Genomic DNA, 21,754 nt, shown 5'->3' with positions numbered 1-21,754 from the left:
ACTGATTCATAATTATGGTAGAATTGCAAAGACTCTAAAAAAACCTGGTCTCTGGAGCTGCATCCTCTGAAACGACCTTCCATTTCTCTCTGCATGCTTGTGGTATGACCAGAAAGATGTTACATTTCTCAGTGAGTCTCAGCTATGGAAACTCTTGTCTTCCATATATTTCTAGCTATTCTTTAACAAACTCCCACTAAATGAGGTAATTTCATTGTATTCCTTGAAACTTAAAAGTACCTGTCTAGCTCACTGTGAATGGCTCAGTATGTATATTTCATCAGTTTGAATGCTTTTAGTTGCAAATAACAGAAAACCCAACACAAACTAGTTTAAGAACTACAGGAGATTTATTGGCTCCTATAAATGGAAAGACAAGAGATGGAGTGGCTTCAGGTAATATGTGATCCAGTGACTCAGTGGTGATCTCAAAAACTCAGTTTCTTTTCTCTATTCTTTTTGTCAACACAAAGGAGGGGTATTACCTAAAAATACTGTGCAACTTGAACAAGATCTTTTCATTATCATTATTGCTTATTTTTCTTGACTTTTGTTTGGACAACTGACCTACATCCAAGAAATATTTTGTAGGACAGAGATTCCAAAATGTCATTCTAGCTTGCATAAACTCAAGTCAGAGATTCTGGAACAGTGTTTGGATGTGTTCCACCCCCAAAATAACCTGGTCCCAATGCTTTCTCCCAGGATTTCCTCACTGCACCAGAATTATGTGGGTACAAAAGCAAATGAATTCAAGGTCAGAGGGTCATGATCTCCCAGTGGCCTTTCTTTCCTCCTGAGAGAGATGAGATCCAATCAGACACACTGTAGATTTCGGTGCCTTTCTTCTTCTACAAACAGTTTGTTATGTGAAGAGAGACAGATTGCTCTACATGTTCTCAAAAGAGATATAATTTTTACATTTTTCTCATGCCTGGGATTCTCTTGGCCCTTCCCTCCACCTAACGGCTTTCTCCTAGACACGTATATATTCATTATCCTAACATTCTTTTCTTTCTTCTTCATATTCTTCTTTTTTTTGACATTGTTTGTTTTCAATGGAGAAAAAAAACTAAAGATCATTTAAAATGGTCTATTTTTTTTCTAACATTGAATAAACTGGAAAAAAGAAAAACCAAACCTATCCAAATCCCCTTCTTTTATTTGAGAAACTAGAGGCCATTTGAAAACATCAAGTCAGTCAGTCAGTAGACAGAATATAAAAATCTCCCTGCAAACTATAATGCATTAGGACTGCATATTTGTTCTATACTAGATAACCCTTAGGCAGAGCGAGAGGCAAACATGCCATCTAATTTGCACTTAAATGAAGCATTATTAATAAGAGTCACAGCTGGTTAAAGGTACAGAAATAGTCCACTGTCCCACAATTAGAATTACCCCAAAGTCCCTTAGTCCTTGGGAAAGGATTTGGTTCATACAAAGTGCTGACCCTGGAGCCCTACGGTAACACCTACCAGTGGGGACTGCCTCTTGCCCACACCCAGGCTACCCTCTGTTAGGAAAACAGAACAAAGACTGTGTGCGTGGGAGGCAACTAAAAGGGTCCTCTGCATCCTGATGGATCAAAAATGGAATTTCCAGGATCTATTTTTCTAGCAGACATTAAAAGTTTTTTTTTTTTTTTTTTAATGAGGAAGATCAGCGCTGAGCTACCATCCATGCCAATCCTCCTCTTTTTCGCTGAGGAAGACTGGTGCTGGGCTAACATCTGTGCCTATCTCCCTCCATTTTATATGGGACGCCGCCACAGCATGGCATGACAAGCAGCGCATCGGTGCACGGCCGGGATCCGAACCCGGGCCACCAATAGCAGAGCGCAAACACTTAACCGCTACGCCACGGGGCCGGCCCCAGACAGTAAAAGTTTTGATTAGATAAAGTGGGCCTTTCACCAGTTATAGAGTTGCAGAGGAGCTACAAATGTAAAATAATATTGTATACTTAATTTATCTTTGTACTTGTTAAATTACAATAAAAAATAATTTAAACCAATCCTGGAAGTTCCCGAAATCTTACAAAAATGGTCTGAACATTACTCATATTTGAGAAAAATAAATTGCTGTGGAGAACGCCTCACTGGGGATATAGCTGGATGCAGACAACGTTCCTAATTCCTTAATCTTCAGATCCCGGAGGCTGTGATCGACATGAAACAGAATTATTACTCGATACGCATGGGGTGAGTTTCAACGCACCCCATAGAGAAGAGCACCCCTACTTTATTTGCTTTATGCTTTGGCTTTCTCCGTAAGATTTTACTTCAACTTAAAAACATTTTTTTAAACCAGGGCAATACACCACACTGCCTTGTTACTTCTATAAAATCTTGGGCCCTCTGCGTTAGAACAAGTAGAAGAGAACAGAGCAATAACTACATGGGTTAACTTCAAAACGGGAAGCTCCTGGGTGGACTCACCCCCAAGTCCTGGGTAATTTTATCAAAGAACTAATCTAAACAACATGCCTTTTTTCTTCTGTTATACTACTGTTTGAAGTGAGCATGTAGGATTCGCTTTGCTAAATGAGACCAAAACAATAGTGCCTTTTTAACCACAGTAGAATCTTTTGTTTTAATCTCATTTATATACTTGCAATAAAGCAGGGAATTAAAATTTCTTAAACTTACCTCTAATTCAGTAATGATTATGAGCCTGTTTCCTATGGTTCAATAGAACAAATGCCATTTTACCTTTTAAGACCCTCAGCTCAGAATACCTTCAGTAGATAGTTACAGAATTGTTCTCCTAGCAGCTAGCATTTCATGCACTTGTTTCCTTTGTATTTGACAATGACCAGATTTGGAAAATGACAAATGGAAGTGCTTTGCTATTCAAAGAGGAGGAATCCTATGGAATTTCTAAACAGTAAGAGAACCCTCTCCAAATGGGATGCCCTTAGATGACTCAATGGCAAGAACACAAAAGTTATATAGACAAATTTTTCATTCTTACAAAATTTTCAGTCGTATATACATCCTATGCCATTTTGAACATTAACTGGGTGTGAAGCATTTTGCTAGGCTCTGAGGATGAAACGGTGACTTGGTCCCTGCTCTTGTGGAGTTTATGGTCAAAGAGAGAAAAGAGACATTCCATAAGTAATTATAAAACTAAATATATAATTACAAAGTAGGATGAACACAATGAAGCAAAAGTATAGGGTACAATGAGAATGTATCACAATGGTTTCTCCTAATTTGTGGGAATCATGGAGTAACGTTCATGGTGGTGTCATTCATTGAGACACTGAATTGTGAAAGATGACCAGGCTTGATCAGAAATATCATGGTTCCATTTTGGATAATCTAGATTTGAGACAGGCAAACAGGGAAGTCAAATAAACACTCAGATATACGAAGAAGTCTGGATTGAAGATAAAAATTTAGGAATCCTTGGTCAATAGGTGATAAGCTAGAGGTGAAAACTTACTTAGGGATAGAGTTAGAAAGAAAAGAGGGCCTATAACTGAGTCTTGAGGAATTTCAGCATTTAAAGGTTAGGGAGAGGACGTTAGTTGGCAAAGAAGATTGAAGAGTGGCCTGATGTCAGAGGCAGATCTACGTTGAAGCTAATGAAGCTTAAGATTCTGGGTCCTTCCCTTGCCTGGCAGGAGCCCTAGCAATTGTTTACATGGTCATATATTTTTGTAAAATTTTCAAAAGAAAGATATCTTTGTTTTTCTTTTCTGAAAGCAGAGCCCCAAACTGTATAAGCTTCAGGTGCCACACACACATCTGCCCCTAACTAAGAGGAAGGAGCAAAACCGAGCGAGTGATTTCATGGGCGGCGAGGGGCAACACTTCAGAGGAGAATGTTCAAGTTATAAACGCATCTGAGAGGACAAGAAATATGAGGAGAGAAACATCTATTGGATTTAGGTAGTGGGAGGGAAGTCATGGTGTCCATAGCAAGAGCCCTCTCAGTGCAGTAATGGGGCAGGAAGCCAGATGCAGTTGGTTGATCTCCGGAAATTGAACTGTGAAGGAGAGGGGAGAAAGGGTGGTAGCAAGAGAGAGATGGACTGTGGGGGAACGTTTTTTCTTTTCTCTCCCTCCCTCTCTCTTTTCTTTCTCTCTCTCTCTTTCTAGAAAGACTTAATTTTTAACTGCTTTGCTATTCAAAGAGGATGAATCCTTTGACATTTCTAACCAATAACAGAATCCTCTCCAAATGAGATGGCTTGAGATAACTCTACGGCAAGAACATGAAAGTTACATAGACATATTGCTCTTAAGATGGGGAGACTTGAGAGTGCTGATTGAAAGGTTACACAAGATAGAGATGTGTTGAAGATACAAAGGAAAAGATAAGCTGGGATGAGTTTTCCCTTCATCCACTTGCATTTTCAAAAGGCCTACAGGAGATGAATATCCACAGACTGAAAAAATCTAATTGGTGTTTTAATTTACCCAGCGGGCAAATCTACACTGATTCACATGTTTGTGAAAGCACAAGAGGCCTTGGGTTGACAGCACTCTCTTCACCCAGAGCACTGAGTTCAGGTTACTCAACTTCCAATCATTTGCTGGCAAATGATCTATTTTGCAGCTTTCTGAAAATATCCATTTAAAAGCTCAAATCAATTTCCCTCTGAAGCCTTGTATATTTTTTAAACTGTTTTCTCTTAAATATTTAGTGAATACTGGAGAAATGCAAATATTAGATGCAAATATTTAATATCCTAGGTAGGAGGATACCTACCTAGGATATTAAAAAAATTCTTTTAAATATTTTAAATTGGACTTCTCAGTATCTTTTGATGTATATTCTAATATTAGACTTACGTATTGAAAAATAAAGCCATTCTCTCCCACAGAAAAGATTCGTGGGACTCAGAAATTGAGAGTATCAGAAAGACAATCTTAAATGGCACAAAACGGAAATGAATGTTTTTCCTGGCACCATGCAATTCCTCCACGTTTATTGTTTTTGTGTTTTAATTAGATCATATGTCGAAGAATGCATATCGAAGTGTTAAAAGTTATTTAGAAAGTGAGATTATTAGCCCCGCCATGTCTCTTCATTAAAGTGCTTCTCATTACAATCCCATACCACTTTAATAAGCTACTCATGCAAAAAGCATCCACAGGGCAGTTGGTCTAGATAATAAATTTTTTTTTATGTTCTCAGAACTAGAAATAGAGGCTCCCAGTTTCCACAGGTTGTAGCTTTAGCAAATAAAACTACAGGACGTCGTTAAAAGTCGAATTCAGATAAACAACGAATAATTTTCTTAGCATAAGTATGTCCCAAGCATCGCATGGAACACACTTGTCCAGAATAATTATTTTTCTTTGACATTCACATCTAACGGGGCGCCCGGTATTTTCTGTGGCAACCGCACCGAGTCCCTTCCCCACATCCCAGGCCGAGCGCCCGAGGAGCTAGTTTAAAACCCAGAACCGGCTGGCTCGGCCGCGCCCCCTGATTGGCCGAGGCGCGCCCGCCGCCCCGCCGGCCGCAGGCGTCACGCTGCCCCGGCAGCCCGGGCCCCGCCGCCGCCGCCTCGGCAGCCCCGGTCGGCGCAAGTGGGGCGCGCGCGCGGGGGGAGGAGGCGCGGCGGAGCGCGAGGCTGGCGTCGGGCGGCCGCGCGGGATGAAGTTTTCCGGTGGCGCGTGAGTGTCTGCGCGCGGTTGTCCCGAAGCTCCTCGCCGGGCCGTTACTTCGGAGGAGAAGACAGCGAGCGTGGGCGAGGCGAGGCCCCCCCCCCCCCCCCGAGGCCCCGGCGACCCCGGGTCGCCAGCCCTCCTCCCCTTTCGCGTCTCCGCCCGAGGCGGCTGCCGCGAGCCGGGTAAGCGGCGCCGGGGCCCGGGCCCAGAGGCCGGAGCGCGTCCCCGCGCCCTGCGCGCGCGCCGGCCGGGAAGCTGCGCGGACGCCCGGCGCTCTCGGGGAGCCGCTGCTCCTCTGGCTCTTTAAGAGGATGCGGTCTGGAAGTTTCCTTGGCTACTGGCGTGGCCCCCGAGCGATAGTCCGGTCCTTTTAGTCTCCTCCCCACCCCTGCCTTTGCTATTGCTTACTCTAAATGGTTTCAAAGTTTTTTCTTTTCCGTTTCCTGGAGGGGCATAGTCTTGATGCCGAGAAGGGGGCCTCCAGGCCTGGCGCGCGGGCCGGGCGCTCCGGGGCGCGGGAGCCTGTTGCTCTGCGCTGCTGCGGCCCCGGCGCCCCCTCCGCTGTTGCGTGCCGGGCTGTGCGGGTGGGTAGCGGGTGGGGAGAAATGCCCCCGCACTGGCGTCTCTTGCCTCGGCGGCGGGGGGCTCAGAGCGCGCCGCTAATTGGGACCCGCCCCCCAACCCCCCCGGGGCGCTTTCATCCACTGCCCCCCTTGGTGGGAGCTTTGTGCTGTCGCTCCCCCTTCATCCCCCCGCACGCCAACGGGGCGCCTTTGTCTGCGATTTCGCAGCCCCAGGATGGCGGATGTTCCTAGGGAAGCGCTGTTCAGGAGACGCTTTGTGTCTTGGAGTTGTGTGTGCGTCGGCGGTGGTGATGGTGTAAATTTTTGCTTGCGTTCTTTGCAGAAGCACAAAGGCTGGGCTATTCTTTTCCTGCAGATCACATGGAAATTCAAGCTGAGACAGCAGAGAGGAGGAGGGGCCGGGCGAGGGCGGGAGATGGCCGCTGCTGCGCAGTGGCCGGGGCAAGTCGGGGGCGGCAGGACGTCTCCATCCGTCTCCGCGGGTGGGGCCGCTGAGGTTGCGCGGCTCGGGAGGAACCGGAGCGTGGGCGCTGCGTGCCTTGGGTGGGGAGGAGGAAGGTGACGGCTGGTGTTTCACCGGTAACGTCAGATCAGAGGACCGTGACTTCACCAGCCTAGAAGGAAACCTTTCCCTGTTCTTTTGATGTTGAGAGGGGAAGAATCTGAAAAGCGGCCAGACTCTTATCCAGCTTTAGTGGACAACTGTGGTGTAAACATCCCTTTTGTGTTTCCGTAGACATTCCTCATTTAGGTTACCTTTTACAGAATAAACACCACCTAGTCTGAAAAACTAACGAGGTGATGGTTTGGGAGTTTTTACATGTTGAATTTGGGTATAGGTGACTACCGCGAACTTTTTGTAAGGGTCGACTCATCTAAATTGGTATAGTATACGCTCTAGCGCCTGGTGGAATTTAGGTAAACAATTTTATTGAAAAACCCAACAGAACTTGAATTTCCTTGGCTGGAGCTTCTCGTACAATGCAAAGCTCTGGATGGATGCACCTGTGCCCCTGCCTGAGGGAGGGGCTGAGCGGGCTTAGACGGTGGTGGGGCTAATCTTGTCTGGGATGCCCAGATTGTCTGCTTGCTAATGGACTAGTTTACACATGGGCGGGTCTATCTAGATTGGGCTCTCCCCTGCTCAGAGTTCGCACTGGGGTCCATTAAAGCCGAGGTCTGTAAATATAAGGGCCATGGGCGAAATCGACCTGCTGCAGCCTGTTTTTTCCATGAGGTTTAGGAGCTAGGAATGGTTTATACGTTTTAAAATGGTTGAAAGCAAAATCAAAAAAATATTTCATGACGTGAAAATTATATGAAAGTCAAATTGCAGTGTCCGTAAGTAAAGTTGTGTTGGACCACAGTGACACTCATTCCTATTGTCTATATCTCGTTCTTACTGTCTGTGGCTGCTTTCACAGCTACAGTAGCAGAGTTGAGTAGTTGCATAGTTGAAACAGAGAAGTATAGCCTTTAAAGTCTGAAATATTTATTATCTTACTCTACAAAAAAAGTTGCCAAGCAAGACCAGGCTTTTTTTTTCTTTTAAAGGAAGATTGGCCCTGCTCTAACATCTGTTGCCAATCTGCCTCTTTTTCTTTTCTCTCCCCAAAGCCCCAGTACATAGTTGTATATCGTAGTTGTATATCATAGTTGTAGAGTTGTAGCTCTTGTGTATGGGACGCTGCCTCAGGCTTGATGAGTGGTGAGTAGGTCTGCGCCCAGGATCCGAACTGGTGAACCCCGGGGCAGCGGAAGCAGAATGCAGGATCTTAACACTGTGCCATCGGGCTGGCCCCCAAGACTAGGCTTTAAAAGTATTGCTTAAGTCCTCACTCTTGTGATGGATGCCTTGTTTAATTTCATTGCCTTTCAGGCCCTGTTTTTGGTGTCTCTTGAACTGGCAAATTTTTCCCCAATAGGTGGACAGATTAATGTGTTGAATTTTTTTATTTCCAAGTTTCACTCTCAAAAAGTTTTCTTGGGCCTGAGCCAGTGGTGTAGTGGTTAAGTTCGTGTGCTCCGCTTCAGCAGCCTGGGGTTTGCAGGTTCGGATCCCGGGCACAGACCTGTGCACCACTCATCAAGCCATCTTGTGGCAGGTATCCCACATATAAAGTAGAGGAAGATGGGCACGGATGTTAGCCCAGGGCCAGTCTTCCTCAGCAAAAAGAGGAGGGTTGGCAACAGATGTTAGCTCAGGGCTAATCCTCTTCACAAAAAAAAAAATAAAAGTTTTCTTAACTTTTGGTATCTTTCTCTGTTAGATTCTAGGATAAAGTGGAGTTTCTGATTGGCAGAAATTTTGTATTTAGTTATTTTAAGTTTAATATAGATAGCTATATTTCAAGGTTTTCTGCAGTGAGTTCTAGTGACTTCTAGCTGCTCTGTTGCCTGAGCAGGTTTGAGAATGATTGTTTTGTTTATTTAGGTAGAGAGAGAAAGGGTTAGTGGATGTCATAGGTTCCTTTCCACAGGCAAGTTGTCGCTTAGGCAAAGCTGGTTTGGGGGCCCCTTGACTGTTATCACGCCTTTTTCCTACCTCATTTGCTAAAACAAAAAAACTGATGAAGTTTATCTCAACATACTACTAATGGATCAGTCATATGTGTACATTCCTCTTACATGTGTTCCTTTTCTTTCCTTGACTCGTTTCAGTATTTCTTCCTCCTCCTTTTGTTTCTCGGTTTCTTTCTCCCTTTACCACACTCCTTCCCAAGCCTGACTGTTGTGGCTTGGGAAGGGAGAGGTGCCAGTCACAGTGTTTACTGTGCTCCAAATTACTATCAGGTAGACATTGCCCTGTTTGGCCCTTGAAAGATGTCTTTGCATTTCAGGTATGTTTTAAATGCACGTATACTGTGAGGGAGTAGAGACTGTCTTGGGAGTTGACTGTATCTCTGCAAGGTCATGGTGCTCAGAGAGGTTCCTGGAAATCCTTGAAATGTGATCTTGCATTGATGCAGGCCTTTAGTCTTTAGCTGCTGGGGTGGGGAGGCTCTGCTTTACAAATGAAGAAGTGGACCTATTGTCCAGAGCTAAGGTTAAGGGATTTAGAAGCTGGCATGAAACAGTGAATTGCCTGGAAGATAACTGTCCTAAATTAAAGGCGGATTATTTTCTCCAGATTGCATCCCAAGTCTGATGTCGTAGACTTGACTCTCTTAGGTTGAGTTGCAGGTTGGCTCCATTTTGTATGTTTATAATATGCACAAACTCCTCGGAATTTCATAAAATATGTTGAGGCAGAGTTGATGTATTGACCTGGAAATGTCCGCATGTGTGCTAGAACAAACAACACATCTGCCAGCAAAAGATATTTCAAAGTCAAGAGGCAGACGGCTTCTCACAGACTTCAGGGCTGCTTGACAGTGCCGCCTCCCCGCTGGCTGGCCGCGGCCGGGGGGCTGGGGAGCCTGTGCCGGGCTCCCTGGCAGCTTCAGGCCCTGTTGCTGGACTCCCAGCTCTGTGCCCACGGCGAGGGGCGCTGGGTTGGGAGAAGTTCTGCATGTCATGGGCTTGGCCCAAAGGTGCCAAAACTGCTGCACATATAGCTAAAAGCACAGATAACTATATAAATAGTTATATGTGCCAGCACACGTAACAGGTAACTGAAAGCACATATAACTATTTCCCAAATAGTTTATGTGCCTTTAAAACACATTTGGCCTAAAGTAGGAATTCATTTGATATAGTTACATTGTTATGTATATTATCAAACCCCATGTTTATAAGAAGAAAGCTATTGTTTTCTCTGGTAAATTAGTGGCATGCATAGGAGAGCATCACTATACATACAGTTGGGAAATGATGTTTAGTATGGTAAATTTGACATGCTATGATTAAATGATTATGGTGGGGTTCCATGTGGGTGAATAAGAATAAGGAGTTGAAGAACTACTTCTAGATAAAGGAAACTGATGTGAAGTGATCCATTGCCTTCCTGTGAAATATTTCCTGAGAAGAATATTGTCCTAATCTCTTCTTATGAGGCCGCCAGTCATATTGGATTAGGGACCACCCCCACTGACCTCATTTAACATTTAATTATCTGTTTAAAAACCCTTTCTCCACACACAGTCACATTCTGAGGTACTGGGGGTTAGGACTTCATTATGAATTTTTTTTGGGGAGACACTGTTCAGCCCATAACAAAGTTCTTAAAGAGACTGTAAGGTTCTTACAGACTGTAGGCTGTAAACTGGTGAGACCTTGAAGAATGGACTGGTTCCAGGTAAGGGAGGGAGGTCGTGGTATAATTTAGCGTTGTGGTAATTTGATGTTTGAGAAGAAAGGGAAACTGCTCTTTGAGGAGAAAGGTATTTTATCTTTGGTCTGTGAGGCCACTTGTTTTCTTTCTCCTGGTGTTCACTGGGAAATTGACCCATCCTTTTAGTGGACAGAGCATTAGTTTTCTTTTTAAGTGTTTCATAAAAGCATTAATTTTCTTAAAATATTTCTTCTACTACTCTTAAAAAGTGAGTAAAACATTAAATTCGGCGAAGATGAAATGTTAGTGTTGTAAACATGTCATGATGGTTTTGGAGTTCGACTAAAACAGCAAAATGTATTCTTTAAATTACATTGATCTAAAAACTGTAGGTATATCCTGTGCATGTTTTGTGGGCAAATATTTGGCATAATCTTTTTTCCCCAGAAATTTCTTCCCCTTTTTGGAAAAATATAAAATTAAAAAGGTAATTTAAAATATCATGTATCATTAGATAAAAACTTTTTTAAGTGTTGAAATTATATTTGTTGAGTTAGAGAAATGTTAAAGCGATTCTTCCAAATTTGGCAGGCTGAGTTAAAAAAAAAATAAAATAAAACAAGACCTAAATTCTTGGTTTTTTTCTTCTTGCCTATGTTGGTTAAATTTGTTTGGTCTTGGGAATTCTTATCTTTATCATCTTTTCAGTGTTATTTATATCTGTGAAAACAACATTCATTGTTATTTTCTTGTAAACCACTCTACCTCCAGATCTAAGGTGCTATAAATAAATGCATGAGGTGCAAGTGAAAAAGGAAACACTTGTAAGAAAGGAAAAAACAGAAACATCAGCTACCAAAAAAAAATCTTAAAGAAAAACGTATTTAGGTTGTATTGATGATTTAATGTTGATAGCTTGAGTAAGTTTGGGTTACTTTACCATTTACTCTATTGCTTACATTTAAAAACTGTAGTTACAGTAAAATATATAAAATAATTATTTCTTTTAGTAACTTTTTTTTTTTTTTGGTGAGGAAGATTAGCTCTGAGCTAACATCTGTTGCCAATCCTCCTCTTTTTGCTGAGGAAGATTGGCCCTGGGCTAACATCTCTGCCCATCTTCCTCTACTTTATATGTGAGACGCTGCCACAGCATAGCCTGGTAAGTGCTGCATAGGTCAGTGCCCAGAATCCGTGCCCAGGATCCGAACCTGCAAACCGTAGGCCGCCGAAGCAGAGCATGTGAACCCAACCAGTATGCCACTGGGCCAGCCCCTAGTCACTTTTTTTGATGATAAGAGTAGAATATTTTAAAAAATTTGAAAGACATAGACAAGCACAAAGAAGCAGAACTTACCTGTAATTCTATTGCCTAGGTACTGCCTCCTGTCAAGAAAACTCATGTTTTGTGAAATGAGAATGCTTAAATTATTTTGATATAACAAATGAATAACTAGAGCTGTTGATCAAAAGATTTCACCGATTGCTCTTTTTCTCAGTGAGAATACTATGATCTGAGATTATTAAACATCTGCACATTTGAATTGACCCTAATAATATCTGTTTGAACCGATGTCTTGACATCGGCAAAATGTGGTTAACTGCCATGTGGCACACAGGACTCCAGTGGAGAATGCATTTTTACATCTTCATCTCTGCTTAAAATTAAACGTTACATAGTCCTGTAGTTAATTTTGGAATGACTTTATGTTGTGTAATTGGTGGCTCCTAGCACACCTTGCTTTGGGCAACTGGCTGTAGAAAATGGTCATGGGAATCTGTCATTCTGTGCTAATAAAACATCACTAACCTAACAAAACTATGATGATAGAATCATAAAGATTAAAGATTATTCTGCAATTTAAAAGATCCTTTCTGATCTATACAAGCTATGTCCAGCTTCTCTTACACTTGCTAGGCCACCTTAACAGGTCCTGCTTGTCTGAGGCATTACTGGATCAAGCTCATAAAGCCTTAGGTTAGCTGTTCTCCTTGTTTCCCCCCAGTCTTCCAAGGGTACCTTGTTTGCATAAGTCAGGTGTGAAGTTGGCCTCTGGGCAACACTTATTTCCTGCTGTAGGACTGGAGGGGCCTCAACTGTAGGGTTCAGTGGAGTTTTCCCTGACCCCCTCCCCTCTTTCGTACCACATTCCTGGTTTTTCTGGGAATAATAAACGTAGTCATCCTATTCCTTTTTAGAAAAGTAGCTCTAGAATGCCTCTTCATTCTGATATGATCTGCTGAATATATGTATTGGATCAGGCTAAATCACGAAGTGTTTTTAGATCTGTTTTGTGGCTGAGGTGGAAAAACAAAAGAAGAAACAGCCCCTAGGCCTGGGTTATTGCTCCCTAGCCAGCTCCATTAGATTCAGTAAACATCTGTGGGGTGCTAAGCTCAGGACCTTCTGCCTCCACCAGTTTCAAGGGAGGGGGAGGGAGGGATTAACTTCCATTGTTTATTGAGATATTATATATTAGTCACATAAAATGCACATATTAAAAATGTACGGTTTGTTAAATTTTGGCCTATGCAAAACCATCCCCGCAATCAAGATAGTGAACATATCCATCACTCCCAGAGTATCCTCATGCCCTTTGTACGCTTTTCCTGCCTCCCTCCCTCCCCATCTCCCATCTCCAAGAAACCACTGGTCTGCTTTCTGTCACTATAGATTAGTTTGCATTCCCTAGAGCTTTAAATAAATGGAATAATACAGTGTTCTCTCTTTTTGTCTCACTTCTTTCATTCTCTGTTTTGGAATTCATTCATGTTGCCTGTATTCGTAGTTGTTTATTATTTATTGCTGAGTACTAGTTCTTATATGGAAATACCATTCAGTAGCTTTTTAAGAGTTTGTAATTCTCTTGTGCTTTGCCCATTGTCTTGTAGTGTATTTGTTCTTGGTTTCAACAGTAGGTGTCAGAATTTTGTATTTGATGGTGTTTTTCAGTCTTCCTAAATTTATACCCCTTTTGGATAAATGTAAAATTTGAATACCGTTATGTAGTATTACTTGAAGTTTCAAAAACATGTAAATCGTGGTTTAAAAAAAAGAACTGCTGGTAATTGTAGAATAAAATAAAGAGATTTAAAAATTTCAGATCTTTAAAGATATCAAGTGATTGAGTAAAAAAAAAAAAAAAAAAAAGGTCATATGAGTCTTAAGGCTTTCTGTAAGCGTCTGTATCCTGCCCTGTGAAGAGCGTGAGTGCAGCCTGGTCACTTTCAGTGTTGGGCCCAAAGCTGTATTTTCAGACTGCTTGCCTAATTCTCCTCACCCAGTTGCATATTTTTGTAGTTCTTATAATTTTTGATAGATTTATCTGCTACTGCTTGTGACAAATTTATGTGACCATGATAGAGTGAATGGATAACAAAGAAGTTATTTGGAGCCTGAGTTATCCAAATAGTTGCCATTCGGTATATGTTACAGCTAAGATTATCAAACATACCAAGAGTTGAAGAGAGGATGATCATTATATTGTGAAAACATGGTATTCTGGCTGGAATAGTTCTGACTTTTTGGGTAATTTTTAGCATTTAAACGTGTTTGTCTCTACTTTCTGATCACGTAATTGAAATTAAGTGGCAAAAACAAAACAAAACACTACCATTTCAGGCAGATTATTACAGGCTCATTATTCAGGCTCTCTGGATTATTACAAATGTAAAAGTTGGTTTATAATCTTAATATGAACATTTAGTCCTTTGAGTACCATAATAAAATACAGTTAATGAATGTAGTTAAATAGTAGATGAGTTAATTAAGAAGCAAATAGTCGTGTTTATTGAAAGAGAGTGAGACCTTTTAAAATGTTTTCTGAGAGAAAATACCAGTTGTCAAATTGGCCCTAGTGAGTCCTACAGAATTATGTATGGTAACTTAATAGTGTAGCCTATTACAATTATCTGTGAATTAGTAATTAGGGAATTGAATCGGTCCATGCTTATCTATCTTATATGGCTAAGGTTCATGTTCGGATAGGTTCATATTAGTTTGGATTTCTTTATACAATTTTCCCTTATCTAAACTACTTGGAATCTTGCCAGCAAGATGTAAATCACCATCTCTTTTGCTGACTGTCCTCAGCGTATTCTCAGCGATGTAGATTACCACTGACTGACAAGCTTAGCAGCCGGTTTAGACAGTGACATCTCTTTGCTGTCAGAGGAACACGGAGTTCTCTCTAGTAATTCTTTAGTACACATTATGAAAAACATTGCTTTTATTATTGTGGAAAAATTTTATTTTCTCCTTGAGTATATGCAACTATTTAATCAGCAGAAGATCCAAAGGTGAATTTATTTTGATTTAGTATGGAGGTGAATAAGAGAGGATTATGGCTGATTTTATATTTTTTTAGATATATTCTCCTCCACATATGTAGACTTTATTTCATCTTGGAACTGGCTGGAATGTTTTTGACTTCACTAGGATTTTTAATTTACCTCACAGATTATTATTTGATGTCTATTTAAGATATTTTAAATTTTTTTTATTAAGGTAACATTGGTTTATAACATGTCAATTTCAGGTGCCCATCATATTTTGCCTTCTGTATAGACTACATGATGTTCACTACCAAAAGTCTAGTTGCCATCCATCACTGTACACATGCGCCCTGTTTTGATCTTCTCCTCTACTTAATTTGACCTTATTAAGGTTATCTTCCATAAGTAGTTTGTTTTCACATTGGTATGGAAACCAAAGTAATATCAAATAAGCCTTATTTAGTATCAGCTAATTGAACAGTAATACCATTCCTTGCCTAGTGTGTTGGCCTAAGTCGGTGCTTCATGATTGTGGTACTCATTTAGAGTGATCAAGCATGAAGGGTCTTTATTTGTAATTGATTTCTACCACTGAAATAATTGTTGTGTATTACGTTATATTTTTAAATGTTCATGTTCCCTGGGATTCCAACCTCAGTTCTTCCCCTTGTTAATCTGTACCTTCTTCCTGATTAATCTCTGTTATCTTCAGCAACACATAGAGGCCGGTGATTCCCTCCTCTTTATGTCTCCAAGTTCTTCTCTCCTTAGGTCCACATGTGTAATTGATTCATTCTTTCCACAAATATTTATTGAGTGCCAACTCGGGGCCAGCCAATATTTCTAGTGCTGGGGATATAGCCCTGTGAAAAAAGGGAAACGACAGCAACAAAAAACAACAAAAATTCCTACCCTCATGGAGCTTAAAATCTACTATTTCCTATTTTTTAGAGGCATTGCAAGCTCAATATGTCCAAAAGGAATACATTTCCACCCCTTCGTCTAAAAATAGATTACATTTCTCTTTCTGCTGTTGTTCTTTGAGCTAACAAAGTCCCAATATATCTAGTTTCCCAGATTAAAAACATTGAGAGTCAACCTCTATTGCTGTCAATCGACCATTCCACCTCCCCCCATCTGAATCCTTTTGATTCCCTCTAATGAATCTGTCTGTATCGCCTCTCTTTTCTCGCCACTGCCTTAATCTTGGTTCACATTATTTTTTGTTGGGCTGTTTTAACAGCCTAACATCTGGTTGTAGTATCGTTAATTCTTTTTTCTTTTTGGTGTATTATTTGCCCTATTGCCAGAATTGTTTTTCCAGAAAATAAATTTTAGTAATTTCTCCCACCCTCCCCAGTGTATCTAAATGCTCCACAAAGCCTGTAGGGCAAAGTCCCAACAAGGCCACCGAAACATTGCTTTCCTAGCTCCTGTCTAGTTCAGTAGCTCCGTACCATAGAACCACTGTCATTAAATTCTCTGGTTTCTTTGCCTTAGCAGGTGTCCTTCCCTTAGCAAGAGATGCCTTTCCTCCTGGTTCTTCCCCATACTCTCCTAGCTTGTGTATCCTTGATGGCGATTCACATGTCACATTTCCTCCAAATTCTTTCTCACTCATGCTGACAGCACTGGATTCCTCTGCACTCTCATAGAATTTAGCACATCACATTGCAGTGTAATTACTTACTGTTTTCCACTAAATTGAGGGCTCAGAAGTTAGGTACCTGTGCTCATTCTCTGCCATATGCATCAGTGATAGAGGCAGATACAGATTTTTGGGGGGCTTAAAGTTTATATAGAATTTGGGATGGCTCTCTTAAAAAAACTCCAGAATTACAAGTACAGAATTAGGTGTCAAAGTGCATATTTATTTGAATGGGAATGGAAAGATCCTGTGCAGGTATCTTCATTGCTTAATCTGCCTATGCCCCATACCCAGGGAAATAAATGTAAGTACTTAGTTAAAACTTGCTGAAATAATGCTGTGTATATATAATTTTTTTTTTTTTTGCTGTTGATTTTCTTAAACTTAGGAAACAATATCGGTTAACCATTCTGATGCTAATACTGTTAATAATAATGCCTACTATTTCTATAGCACTTCTCGTTTTCTACACACTTTCACATACTATCTTATGGGATTCTGACAACTGAGTCCAAGGAAAGTGACTCAGACTTCATGACTTTTATTGTCTTTGGCTACTTGCTTGGTGAAAGAAGATAGAGTTGAAGTTCTTCCTTTGAGATCAGATTTCACTTTGGTGGGGGAAGTGGCTCGGCTCTTCCTGTGCATCTGTAACTTCAGTCAACACCCTGCTCCACCTCCTGTTAGCCTGGGGAATGCTAAGGAATTTTCTGAGGGTTTTCCAAGTTATCTTGCTGCTGCTGCTGCTGCTGCTGCTGCTTTCTCTCTCTTCTCCCTTTCAAGTTCCTCACTCATTGTTTATTCTTCCTTTCCTCCCTTACTTGTTTATCTGTGTCTCACCGTACATCAAACCTATTCCCTCTCCATCTGTCTTCTCTGGTGGATAAGTGTCACTTCTTTGATGGAGCTGCATTTTGTAGTTTGCAATTGTTGGATTCATTTCTACTTCTTTGAAATATTATAGGCAATGATTTTGGGGATCCTCAATAGTACAAAAAGTGCATATAGTTTTCAGCAATGGGAAAGGAGATGTCCTAAAGCTGAGTACTTTATTTACTGCATAGGTAAGATGGTGCATTTTGCAAAGCCCACTTCAGAAATGATCAGTTTTCATTTGTGTTAAGGAGTTACCGATTTAATAAACCTGGTTAATCTGATGGCAAATAGAAAAGAGCAAGATGAAGAAAACAGTGTCCAGACACTGAGAGAAGACAAAATAATAACAGCAGTAGCTTTTGTATGGCTATTACTCCCAGGCACTTTGCATATGTTATTGTTAATGCCACTTTACAACAGCAGCTCTGAAAAGTTAAGTGACTTGCCCAGGATCTCAAACTAGTAAAATGGCAGAGTCTTTTTGTAAGAGGACTTGATAAAGCAACCTGGGAACACTGAAAGCATAGCTGCCTGGTGCTACTTAATCTGAAGGTAAATAACTGTTTTCTTTCCTGTAGTAGTAGTATTAGAGCACAGAGCTGTGATTTGGTGGAAAGGTCTTGGCTTTGATGTCACTCAGACTTGAGTTGGCTTTAAATGTTAGCTCTGTTACTTAAAAGCTTTGTGAATGTAAGGGAAAACACTTTAGTATCCTTCTGAGCCTCAATTTTCTTAGTTGAAAATAGCTGTATTTAATATAGAGCTGTTGGTAGGATTAAAGGAAATGCATGTGTGTAAAGCATGTATGCTGTGTTTAAGAAGACAGGGATATGTGAAAGCTGTTTCGTAAATGATATTTCAAACTGTAAAAATAATGCCAGTTCATTGCCTAAAAAACTCACTTACGGAGACTATTTTATTCTCTGGAAGAATTATTATTATAGTAGATGCAATAACAGTCAGTTCTTATATGCAGTTTTATTATTAGTTGTTGTTGAATAGCGTTTTTTAAAAGTCCCAAATAACAAATTATTGCTTAAATTTGTAGGTTACATTCAAGTCTACATTTTAGACATCCCAGTGGTAAGTATAAGTTTGGAAACTTTTGCCTCTTGAAGGGAGTATTTGGTGATGAATTTGTACCCGAGGAATGAAGTTGCACTTTTTTTTTAGTCAGCAAAATGATATGGAAAATTAAACAGTTTGTTATTTAGGGAATCTCCTCAGGGTAGACACCCAATCTGATTGAGTAGGGCTTTTAAGCTTATTATTTCTTCCTCCTTCTTCTCTGCCCCCAAATCCTCTGGTAGCTGAATTAGATTACTTTCGGTTGAAATTTTCAGATATTGGTTGATGTTTTATTACATAGACTTTTTAGTACCCGCACATAATAGTGGCTTTAGAAATGATTGCTTAATACAAGGTCTGAGTTATGTGACCTTGAGAGAAGTTAGTAATCGCTTTGACCTACTTCCTCATCTATAAAATGTGATGTTAGCATGTTATGTTTTGGAAAGAGGAAAAGCTCACAGAATTTTCTTATGTCTTCAAATAAGATATTTGAAATTATTAAGTATTAATAATTGCAAAAAAAAATGCATTGATTTCTTCTGCCAGCCGAATTTAAGGGTTCTAAATTGCTCCATGAAAAGTATTGCAAAGAGTGGGCTCAGAGAGAGCGAGAGAGCATGATCTGTCACGAGCCCGTCGCCGATCACACTTGGTACTTCTCTGTGCAAAGAATTGGAGTTAAACCAACAGGGGATGCATACCTGTAGTCAACCACAAGCATAGTATAGGAGCAAAAAACAGCCACATTAAATATCACTCCAACGTGCTGTTTTCCTCCAGGGGATTTCCTATCAGAAATTTGAGCCTGACTTTTTCCGAGTAAAATTTGTAAACTTTATCTTTATTCCTATCCAGATTCAGCAAAGGGAAATCATGAAAGCCACAAACTGAATTTTGGAGGTGCTGATTGATGGGGAAGGATAAAAATATCTAATTACGTTTAGTACTTATAGCTCAATGATAGCTAAGTAGGCGATATGATAGATGACACTCATCATAATTTTTGTAGAAAAGATTCCAGAACAGGAGAACCAATTTGGAACCATAATAGGGAAATGGTGGAACTAGTTATTTTAAAGGTTATGGGGGAAAGACCTTGAAAAGACCTTGAGTAAAGAGCGTGAACTGGAAGTAGTAGGGGGGGAGGTGAGTTGAAGCAGCATGGTCATAATATTCTGGTCTACCCTCCACCTCCCAGTTCCACAGTTTTGTCAGTATTGGAAAGGTTGTCTCTATTCACTATGCTTTAGAACTTTACCCTGAGGAATCATTCAGTCACAACTAACAAAGCCACCTATTGTTCTGCCCCAGTATCATCATTGAGATCTCACAAACTCAATGGAAATCCAGTCCCTGAGAGGGTGGCCGAGGAATGACAGATATCTTCTGTATTGTCACCTCCTCCTGCTATTGACAAGTCCTAACACAGAGCAGCTGCCAGCCCTGTTTCAGGGTCCCAGGGGGACACTTTGAGTATCCACGGTTTTTCTAAGCACCAAGGACACAGTCTGCACGGGGCTTCTGGACAATTGCCTCATTCCAGGCAGGCAAAAGGGCAGGAGGCAGGAGCCTGAAGTAATTTCTCTGGAGAATTGGTTGCCAGTGTAGGAGTTGCACCTGAGAATTCTGTGGCACAGAGTTAATCCTTCCGCACATTTTTGGTTTCCCTCAAGAAAATTATGTGGCTGGAGTGAATGGTTAATGAGCAGCTAACTGCCTCTGGAGTCCGACGTCGACCCACTGCTGTTCACCTGCAAGGGCAGCACTTGGAGGAGTCCCTGTGCCTGGTTCTGTCCAAGAAATCTGCCCAGCCTGTTGAGTCTTGATCCTTAACGCTGAAAATGTGGTAGCAAATGGGCGAACTGCCCAATAACCTAAATTCCTCTGAGTTTAACTAGCGAGTGAGAGACCAGAAGAGGCTAAATCTTCATTCTCAGAAACATCTAAATCTTTTCTCTGAGTTAATATGTTTGGTATGAGTTAGGGGCGGGAGGGCTCCTGTCTTTTAGGGATGCACTGAGAGAGAACATTATGGATGGAAAATATGTAAAAACGGGTTCCCAGAGAGAAGGTGTTGGAATCCATAGTTGTCTAGGATGTGTTTGCTTATATTTTTAAAATTATGGGTGAAGGTGGAGGAGGAAGGAAATGAATATAATATAATAGACTATAAGTGATTTGTCTAATATATTAAAAAGAAAGAAAAGTCAGCCTTTCAAATAGTCAGTTGAGTAATAGCAGCTGCCCGAGGTTCTAATCCGAGACACACCACCGATTTGTTATGTAACCAAACCTCAGTGACCTTTAGCCTGTCTGTGAGTTACATGGTCTTGGAAGCTCCTTTCAACTGGAAAATTGACTTGGTACTTGGGTGTTGGCGGTAAATAAGGGAGCTTAACTCAAAGGCATCACAAAATATAATTTAAGTGTGTAATTCTGGAAGTGGATATGAATCCAGTAAAATGTCTTTATAAAGTTAGTATCTGTGTGCTTTAGGGAATCTGCAGTTAATGAAAGAACATGTATACTTTTTGAAAGGACAATGAACCCTTCACCTCAGGGCAGCAGTCTTAAAAATAAAAGGAAGTAACTTTCAAAACCAAAATAAATTTAATGAACACGTTTGTTAGTATAAATACGTTTGTTGTATATCTCTAAGTAATAAAATAGCCTAATTTCTATATTATAGGTATTTGCCTTTTTAGTAGGTTTTTTTCTTCCTATTAGGGAATTCCTGGGAAAAGGAATGAGGTGATGATATTTTCACCAAAACTTGTTTAGAGTATGTGGATTCTTGGTCAAAGTAATGATTTTGGTTTATGTATGTCTACGTAATTGCGGATTAACATGCCACTTCTCCATATTATGGTATTAGCTTAGATACATTATGTGACTATTCATTATATTGAATTGTTGTTTGAAAATGCATGAAAGATAAATAAGTTTTTTTTGGTTTACCCATCTTTTCCAGTGGTGGGGATTTTGGTTTGCACTGTGTGTATGTTCAAAGTAGAACAGCAACAGTCATTCATCACTTTCTGCCCTGCTCTCTGTCTCTATCACATGGAGTTGGCTAAACCAGGGCCAGAAACTTCTGCTTCTAAAGCTCTTATCTAAAACAGCTTGGCAAAACTAGAAGCAGAGTAGCCATCAGAAAATCAGAGTAAAAGTTTGTTTTTAATGGCGAAAATGAGAATTCCATATGTTTTTGAAGAAATCGTTTCATAATATTTCCTATTATTTTGCTGGAGTTAAGTAATCTAGCCTGAAGAAATTATTTTCCTGGCAGCATTTACCAATAGTAAAAATGTTTTTCCAAGTAATTTAGTAGTTTGAGATGAAATCTTTTTTTGCTGAGGAAGGATGATAGGGAGGACTTGAAAAATACTGTAAATTATAAAGAAGAAAATAATCATCTCTAGTCCTGTCCTCCAAAATCAGATATTAACATTTTC

At 40.6% G+C, this 21,754-nt stretch overlaps 1 protein-coding gene across 5 annotated transcripts in view; it reads left to right on the top strand.

Annotated features, from left to right (window-relative positions):
- Positions 1 to 5,572: 5,572 nt before the first annotated feature.
- MPDZ (multiple PDZ domain crumbs cell polarity complex component) overlaps positions 5,573 to 21,754 on the top strand; it is a 158,636-nt gene continuing 142,454 nt past the window's right edge. For 4 of the 5 annotated variants that reach the window (XM_058565802.1, XM_058565803.1, XM_058565800.1 and 1 more), the window contains exon 1: positions 5,718 to 5,814. The gene's annotated coding sequence lies outside the window, so the exon portion shown is untranslated. Of the gene's footprint in view, positions 5,639 to 5,717; positions 5,815 to 21,754 lie in introns of those variants that run through there. The other variant, XM_058565797.1, reaches the window with a different exon arrangement.

The sequence above is a fragment of the Diceros bicornis genome, chromosome 22 (genome assembly GCF_020826845.1).
Source record: "Diceros bicornis minor isolate mBicDic1 chromosome 22, mDicBic1.mat.cur, whole genome shotgun sequence".
Lineage (NCBI taxonomy): Eukaryota > Metazoa > Chordata > Mammalia > Perissodactyla > Rhinocerotidae > Diceros > Diceros bicornis.
This window is presented reverse-complemented; position numbering and strand designations above follow the sequence as displayed.